Raw genomic sequence first — 9,557 nt, 5'->3', positions numbered from 1 at the left:
ATTCCACTTCAGAAAGGCAAAATGAGCCAAACCATCACCTTCTTCCTAGCACCATTAGGCGGCTGAGAGAGTATAGTGGATGTCAGAAATTTAAGTGAGATTAAATTGCCTCGCCCCAAACAAATAATAAAAAAAAGAATGAAACAAAAGACATTTCCTTCTGATTTAAATGCACAGCATTTATTTTTTAAACAACAGCAATAAGGTGATCACAAAAGGTCCAACGGGTGAGAGTTCTTTCAATGTCATTGTAATTAGAAATGTTAGATGAAAGTCCTGCATGAAAGTAATTAAAAAAAGAAATTTAAAGTTTGTGTATCTTGCGAAGTTCGCCTTGCTTAAAAAAGTCCCATAAGGAAAGAAATTCAAGAAGTGAGTGATTTTGTTGTTATTAACTTTAGATGTGCGGGATGAATGTGTCTGTGTGTACAAGTCGTTTTTTTGGTGTCCACATGGCGTATACGTGTGATGTTTACGATGTTGACAGCATTGAGGTCATGAACAAGAGAAACATGCTCTTGTGGTGTCTCGAAGTGAGCTGAGAGGGAGAGAAAGCTGAAATGCCTCCGTAGACGGCTATTTTATACATTTTTGGCCAGCTTCAGAAAGGGACCACTCCTGCTGATATTTTCACTTTTGGAAATCCGTAAAAAAAGATTATTTCTTAATTTTTTCATTGGCTACTTGTGTCACGTGACCTGCTTTCAACTACGTCTGCCAAACATATGTTATTTTTACTTTTGTTGTTTTGAGAAAAGTGTGTGGGCGTATTTAAAATTGAGCCGTTGCTGACAGAATATGACTTTTTTGAAATGCGTGGGGAAAATCGAAATGAATAATGGTTTGTTATTTGCGGGCGTGTGTGTGTGTGTGTGTGTGTGTGTGTGTGACTGACCAAGAATTAAAACAATAAAATTCCAAAATTTGCTCTGGTAACGTCACTTAAAGTTAAGGCATTAATTAAAAAAAAAGAAAAATTTTAAGGAAGTTTAAATTCAACTTGTATTGAAATTTTGATAAGGAAATAATTTTTTTTTTTATCAATTATTTTCCCTTGGAGGAAAGACACAAAATTCTGTGCTCCATCTAGCAGTATAGACATTAAAAATATCTTATTTGTACACATAAGGCATTTTCACACTTACAGTAGCAGCTTTTGGACTTTGTTCATTTTCCTGTGAATTTAAAGGTAACTGAGCCTTCACAAAGGAAGAAATATTTTACACCTTTTCTCCTATTTGTCAAAGAGACTTTACTTGTTTGTGGTTCCAATGCGAGAAAAATAACCTTTTTTTAACAAAAAGAAAATGTCCGACTATTCTATTGAAATAAGGAATTGCAGTCTCTTCAAGGAACTTTAAAAAAGAGTCGAGAATCTGAGAAGGCAATAAAGCCTAAGTGATTTAACAAGAATTACCTTTTTGAGAAAAAGGACCTATTTATAAAACTTTTTTTTTTTCATTACTGTTGGACAAGCCATAATTTTGTGCCTTTGAAGGTACTATTTTAAAAGAAATTCTGTGAGGAAAGGGAACTTTGAACAAAGATTTTAAAAGTACTATTTTCCATTTTTGTATGCTCCTTTCTTTTCAGCCTTCCAAGTAAGAGAGTTGTTTTTTTTTGTTTTTTTTTGTATTTTTAGGAAAAACGAGGATATTTCCTGTTTTTTTTTCTGAAAGTGTCATGTCATTTTGGGCGTAGATGTCTTTACCGCTCGAATCGATAAAAGTTGTTTAAGGTGTAGAAGACTAGGATATAAATACCCTAAACTTGCTACAAGAAAAAAATAATGAAACGAATTGAATGAAGGAAACAAAGAACTCAAATGCTGGAATAAAATAAACATGTTGTTTATTTTCTATTGAGAAATGAAAGTCTTGGGTATACACGTGTTCATTCAGCCATTGACGACTATGCGCGTGGAAAGAAAGGGGAATGCAATAGAGAAACGCAAAGTGGCAAGCCGGCCTGTAGAAAGAGAGGGTTAAGCTCAGTAGAGAGTCGCGCACATGTCTGTGTTGGTGGACCAAAACGAAGGAGAGATAGAGTGAGTCAATCCAGTTCATGGAGAAAGAAAGTGTATAAAGTGTACGTACTGTCTGTTGGCTTTTTGTCCCACATAGTAGCAAGTGGTGTGAGGCACGCACGTGCGCGCACCTGTCGAAAAGCTTGAAAGCTGGTCCTAAAAGGGAGAAGCTGCTTATTGCTCTTGCTTTTATAGGTGTTTCCGCTGGTCTTTTGCGCGTGTGTGGATTTCCTTTGAAAGAGGAAGTGACGTTGTCCATGCGTGCGTGTATGTGCGTACATGTGAGTACATGTGTGTACATTAGCGTGTGTGTATATACACATGAATATGAGTGTATGTATACGAATGTGAATATATGTACGTGTGTGGACGTGGGTGCGTATGTTTGTGTGCGCGTATGTATATTTCGGGGTCAACGACCAACTAGCACCGTGTATATTTGTGTGTATGTATATATGTGTTGGGGTAGAGAGGGCTCCCGTAAGCCGTAGAGAAGGCAACCTTTCTAGGAGAAGCAAATCTCTGATTTAAAAAACCATAAAGCGGGAGACCAGTACCCGCATTAAGCTGGTCTGCAGTTTGATTTGTTGCTGGCTATCTTGCTCTTGCTTGTTGCTGGATCTCATTTTGAACTGAGAGAGAGAGAGACTTAGCTGTCGTACAAAGCTAAGATTCTATAACATCATCTGTGTATAGATACTCCCTCAGGCATTTGGGCTTATGGACTTTAAGTGTCTGAGGGAGTGGCACTCGTCTGACAAGATGTTGCAATCATCATGTATATTACAAGTAATATAGCTTGAAATGTGAACGCGTGTTTTTGTGTGAGACTAGGAAAGGCTCGCGCAAAGGTTGTCTCTCTGTTAGAGACCTTTTTTCTTGTATGCCCTGTTCGTTTATCTCTTTTTATAATTTAAATGTTTTAATTTTACATGTTTCCTTAAAGGTTTTTACCTTAGCATTGGAAAATAAAAGCAATCTTAAAATTTATTTTCTTTTAATAAAATCTGAATCAATTTTCTGAGCATATCTTTTATTTTCTCTTTTCTTTTGTTCCCCATTTCTGTAAAATTGGCTTTATATGTGTTCTTTTTCCTTTTTTCTTCTCTTTCAAACTGGAAATTTTGCTAACGATCCCAAAATTCCGTCACTTGTAGAATTGATGGATGAGAGGACATCTTCATGTTCAAGTATTGAAAATGTAATTAATATTCATTACTTTTTTTTTTATCCTTTTTTGGTGAATGTGTTGAAATTCACCCATGCATGCAAGACACACATTGTTTCATTTTTAAGAAGGTATCCCAAAATTAGTTTCCAATTATGACTTTGTTGTGTAAAAAGTGAAATCTTGTTGCTAATCAAATGGGAATTTTTCCATCTTAACCCCACAGATAGTATTTTTGGGAACTCATGCTTCTGTGGTTGAATCCCATTGTGGGGAGTTTGAATTAATTCTTAGTTGGGGAATTTGTAAGAAGAAAGTACTAATTTGGCTTAATTTCTTTCATGAACTATCTTCTCTAGCCCCTGCCCCATCGCTGCAATCTTACATCTCTGTGCCTTTTTACAAGTATTTTAATGGAATGTGCTCTGATGAACGCGTTGCACTTGTGCTCCCTCAATGTACATATCCTTGACAAACCCGCTTAGCAACAAAATCTCACCCCTTCACTGTTGAGGTCCCTAAATGTCAAAAAACTTTCTACTCTAATAGCTTCTTCCCTCGAACAGCTAGACTTTGGAATCCCTTTCTACTACCTGCTGCCCTGACTGTGCTGATATGCAGAAGTTTAAATGTAACGTAAACTAACATCTTGTTAATCATTCATAGGCATGGTTCCAAATTGTAGCTCTTTACATCCAAATGGAGATATGCCTTGTTAGGGGTGAATGTGAGTAAAAACACTTTGTGGCGATATATATAATTACTAATCTACTAAATCTTTGAATTGCCTCAGTTTTATCAACTCAAGACTCACACTGAGACACAACATTTCTGCAACATTGACTCAATCAAGAGATTCTTTCAAAGTAAGCGTTCTAGCTTACGAATTTCGTGTCTTCAAGTAATCTTTTTTCTCCTGTGAAATTAATTCTTCATATCCGTAAAAAAATAAAAATAAAATGCAGGTTAAACTTTTATTTTCTTTCTACCTTAACACTCACCTTTTAAAATGACCTTTATAGGTTTTCGAGCATGTTGGAACCGGATATCATATTTAAATTTGGGGCAGACAAGTAGTTTTCTGGACATTAAGACCTTTATTATTATTTACAGTATAACCTGGATATAAGAGACTGCTTATCAGGTCCCTATAACTATGTTATATCCGAGTTACACTTATATTCTTGTTTCTTATATCAGAGTTACCTGATATTTTAAGGTTGCTTTTATTTTCCAAAGCTAGGGTAAAAACCTTTCGGGAAACACAGGCTCTAATTTGGGACCAGAGAAAATCTGTAGCAGTTAACAAACTTCACTTCGCCAACTAAGGTACTTCCTCGGCCTGCTAAATTACTACACGTGTTCATCCCACACTCTGTGGATCTCTTGTCTCCTCTTTCTGACTTGTTACATAACAGGAGGAAGAAAAATGAGCAGATTTCACTGAATGATATTCATCTGAAAGCGTTTAAATACTAGCAATACACACATTACTTGCACATCCTGTGTCTGATGCCCAGTTTTCACTGGTTGTGGATGCATCGGGCACAGCTGTAGGTGCAGTGTTGCAACAACAGCACCAACAACAACTACAACCCCTCGCATATTTTTCGAGGCAACTGAAACCGGCAGAACAACGTTACAGCACGTTTGGTTGCAAACTCCTGGCTATGTGCCTCGCAGTGAAACACTTTCAGCATTCACTCGAGGGCCGACAATTTGTGACCTACACTGATCACTGTCCGCTTACATTCGCACTGCATGCTAAACCGGACAAATATTCACCTTGCGAAACTCATCACTTGGATTTTATTTAGCAATTTACCAGCGATATCCAACATATCTCTGAGGGACAGAACACTGCGGCAGACGCCTTATCCCGTCTCTCTATTAATTCTCTGTCCTCACCTTCGGATATCGATTTACAACAAATGGCCTTAGACCAGCAAAGTCTGGACACGTTGGATCTGTCGTCACCTGAATTTGCAACTTGCAAATCTGCGTATTTGCCCGTGCCTACTTCGGACACGCAGATCATGTGACACTTCAACAGATTTACCTAGACTGTTTGTTCCCATGACTCATCGTAGAGCTATCTTTGACGCACTACACAATCTGGCACACCCTAGACGCAAAGCCACAGTCAAGCTGATTACAGCTAGATTTTTCTGGCCTAATATGAGGCGTGACATCACTGTCTGGACACGTTCCTGCGTTTCCTGTCAGAAATCAAAGGTGCACAATCATATCCGTGCATCCCTGGGAACATTCAGCACCCCAGATTCTTGATTCAGCCATGTTCACATCGATCTGGTTGGACCATGGCCAGTCAGCCAGGGATTTACCTATCTCCTGAGCTGAATAAACCGTTTCACACGGTGGCCTGAAGCTATTTCCCTAAAGGACATTTCCGCTCAATCTGTAGCGTGAGCCCTTATATTGGGCTGGATATCGCGCTATGGAGTCCCCACAACAATTACTACAGACCGTGGAGCACAGTTTGAATCCCACCTGTTCCAGGAACTTTCCAGAATTTTAGGGATCAAACGTATTCGAACAATAAGCTATCACCCAGCTTCGAATGGGATGATAGAACGCTTCCATCGACAATTGAAAGCTGCCTTACGTGCTTACCCTGACCAACAGCGATGGAGCGAATACATACCTGTTGTCCTTCTTGGAACCTCGGATACTCTCCAGCCGAACTGGTCTGGTCTATGGAGTACCTCTATCGCTGCCAGGTCAGATGTTGATCCTGATAGAACTAGGATTGTCAGATCCAGCTCTGTTTATAAACAGACTGCAAGCTTACTTTAGTAAGCTCCCACCCAGGAAACCTAGGGAGCAGACCATAAAATCTTCGGTCCCCAAAGACATTTCTTTATGGACACACGTGTTTCTTAGAAAAGACTGTGTGAAAGTCCCTCTAGCACCATCTTATACTGCATTTTCACCCTGAATATTAGGATCAAAAAAGAAACAGCATCTGTTGACAGAGTGAAAAGAGCTTTTCTTGACTCAGAAACACAAGACACACATATCCCACCTACATTCACACGGCATACACCTGAAGTGAATACTGAAAATCTGAAAATGACGACTATGTCACTACTACACATAGTGGCCACCATGTACATTGGCCCAAAGAATTATGCAAAACTTTGTATATTTAAACCCCTGTAAATTCGGTTTATTAAAAAAAAAAAAAAAAAAAAAGAAATTTTAGCTGGAATTTTCTATTCTCATTACCTCTTCATATATTCTTTCTTCGGCAACATAAACTTCCAGACATTACGTTGCCTTGTGTTCTGTATTTTTCTAAAGACTGCTATCTTTTGATTTTTCTTCATCGGCTTTTCGCCTTAGCAGGAGTGATGTAGCAGTTAACAAACTATTTACTACAAGCGGATCAATGGCCAGTGGCAAAGTGATTCGGGCACACTGACCAATCGGTTGGCAGGGCGCATTGATTTGAGCGGTCCCCTTAGAACTATTTTTAGCCCTTTGGGATCTGAGCTGCGATCGCCAGGGAGAGGGACGCTAGCAAGCGACCTCTCTCACTCACTTCTCCCACTGCTACTTGTTGACGACTGCAGTCTGATGGCAGACGAGACCTCCAAACAGACTTTTACACTTTCTTTCTTTCTCTTCAGTCTGAGATACAATCTCGCCTTTTCTAAATAAACCCTTGATTATTGTTTTGTTAAAAGCAATGTCGTTTGGCTTTGTGTTTATTTAAGTAATTATTAAATTACAACATGCACAACATTTCTCTCCTATAAATCTCTCTTATATACGTTTTTCTTATATTCGGATTACACTGTATTATCTAATGTAATCCATTATGTTTTCACTGGTGGCCATTTTGTTTCTCAACTGAACAAGTACTAATGCGCATACGTGTTACAACTCCCCTCCTCTCCATGTTAAGAATACTAAACGCCACTGACATTTAAAGTAATACATTGGGAGGAAAAAACCTTAATATCCAGAAAACTACTTGTCTGCCATAAATTTGAATGTGATAATCGGTTTTAGCAGACCCAAAAAACAAATTAAAAAACGTCATCATTTTAAAGGTGAGTGTTAAGGTGGAAAGAAAGTAAACCAAATAAAAAACACGGTGAGGTTATTTATTTATTTTTTTTTAATTGGCTACGGTTTTCACACACACTTAAAAAAACAAAAAAACACGAAATTTTTATTCGTTAATATCGGTTTATGTAATATGCCGACGATAACAGTTTCCATTCTGTCCAAGCACCAAATAAACATCTAAAATATTTTATTTTACAACAATTCAGGGGTGGGGGTCGGGATTTGGTTGATTAGATGATAAAAAGAAATGATTTTTTGGTGCTAGTGCACTTACTGATCCGCGCTATTTTTTAAATCGTATTTCCAAGTTTAATTAAAGTATTATGATATGTTGTTTTTTTATTCAATTGTAAGGAATAGGTACAAAACACCCTCCCTCGCCATGTTAAGAGTGGCTTTTTAAATAATAACGTTATTATTTCAGCACGGATCAAAAGTGCACTTGCACTAGTACCGATTTTTTCATTATCAATGTTTTTAAAGAAAAAAACAAAACAAAAAACAAACGGATCAAACAGTAAAATGCGAAAAACATACTTATTTATACATATATAAAAAAAACCGGCTTTGTTAATGTTCTGCGTGTCTTTGTTTACTTCAGTTTTCTGCCGGCCGATCTAGTTCACGATGAATGCCTGAAAAAGTCCCTTCTCGTTAATATTTACCAGTTTTAAAGGCAGCAAACAAACTTGACTGTTTTTTTTTTTTTTTTTTTGAATAGGAGAATATTTGTTAACTGGTAAACACTAATCAGAAGGGGCCTTTTCAGAGCATTCAGCAAAATCGTTAGCAGAAAACGGAAGTAAACAAAGACATGAAGAACTTTAAGCCATAAAACCATTCTGAAATACAGCCCAATTCTTTTTCTATTTTCTTAAACCAAAAATTAAAAAGAAAACTTGTTAAATTTCCAAATGGAAAACATTATGTAAAGGGAATTATTTGATAGTATACACCCGCGAGGTGTTCCCTTTCAGAAAGCGGAAGTCTAAACGAAATACAAATCTTGTCGATAGGTATTCCAATTTTTTATTTTGTTTATTTTTAATCAGTTTATTTATTTATTTAATTTTTTTTTGTCAGCCGTGTACGCGGTGTCACGGGTGGGTGGGGTCTTAAGTTTGGTTCCGGTCACGCGCAGAAGCGAACTTCCGGTAAGTTTTTATCTTTTTGTTGTTGTTTTTATTTGTGTATGTGTGTGTGTGTGTCTGTGTGTTTTTTTTTTGGTCATAGGAGCCTTGGCCATCACACTCCAAAGACCGCTATCTTCTAACAAAACAGTAGTCAATATAAATTACCGCTGCTGTACTTATTTTTATAGAGTAGATCCTAAATGAATATATATATTTTTTATACTATTAACACATTTTAAATATACATATATATAATATATATGAAAAGAAGTATAATAGCAATTATAGCTATTTCATATTATTATTATAATTATAATAATAATAATAATTATTATTATTATGTATAATAACTTCGATCATACACTTATAGAGAAAAATACTTAAACTCTATTTCCTTAAAGAAAGAAAATTTAAACCTTTTTGTTTCGTTTTAAGAAAGTTTATTATTTAAAATATGTGCATTCATTTTGGTTCCCAGACAGGGACATGATTTAAATCTATTAAAAAAAAATATATATGACCAGCAAATTTTTTTTTTACAAAAATAAATTTATTTATAATTATTTTTTTATTCAGCAATTGATTTTGGCGATCCAAAATAAACAAGGAACATAAATTTCTTTCTTTTTAATTTAAGAAACAAAACAAAACAGTTATTTATTAATACTTCTTTTTTAAGTAATGAACATTGCTACTATTTTAATGCCACATTGTTAAAATCAAGTGAGTATTATTGTTTTAATTCTTTTGTCTTTTTAATTTTTAAAAAATTGTGAAATTTTTTTTTTCATTTTCCAAGAAATCCTTTTGTTACGTTAACTAGAATAACAAACATTTCTTTTTCCTAACTGACCTGATTGTCATATATATATATATATATATATATATATATATATATATATATATATATATATATATATATATATTACTTAATTAATATTTTTAGTTATTTTATTCTAATCGGCTTAATTATTGCAGTAATAATAATGAAAGCAGCATATTTTAAAATTTTATTTTTTATTATCTTATGTTTTGTTTTTGTTTAGTTTTTTAATGTCCAGAACTTTCCTTATTGGAAAAAATGTGGAATGATCTGGAGTTAAAAAACAAATACATTGAAAAATTTATTACC

The 9,557-nt window shown here is 35.6% G+C and overlaps 1 protein-coding gene across 3 annotated transcripts in view; it reads left to right on the top strand.

The window, feature by feature from the left end:
• The first annotated feature begins 7,135 nt into the window (after positions 1-7,135).
• The window catches only part of LOC145268373 (DCN1-like protein 4), a 109,085-nt gene continuing 106,663 nt past the window's right edge, over positions 7,136-9,557 (top strand). Inside the window, exon 1 of one of the 3 annotated variants that reach the window (XM_080123924.1) lies at positions 7,136-7,273. The gene's annotated coding sequence lies outside the window, so the exon portion shown is untranslated. Of the gene's footprint in view, positions 7,274-8,375; positions 8,447-9,010; positions 9,149-9,557 lie in introns of those variants that run through there. The other 2 variants (XM_080123925.1, XM_080123923.1) reach the window with 2 other exon arrangements.

Source organism: Euprymna scolopes, chromosome 43 (genome assembly GCF_053919585.1).
Source record: "Euprymna scolopes isolate OS-2025 chromosome 43, ASM5391958v1, whole genome shotgun sequence".
Taxonomy (NCBI): Eukaryota; Metazoa; Mollusca; class Cephalopoda; order Sepiida; family Sepiolidae; genus Euprymna; species Euprymna scolopes.
Note: the sequence above shows the minus strand (reverse complement) of the source record. Positions and strands in the feature narration are given on the sequence as shown.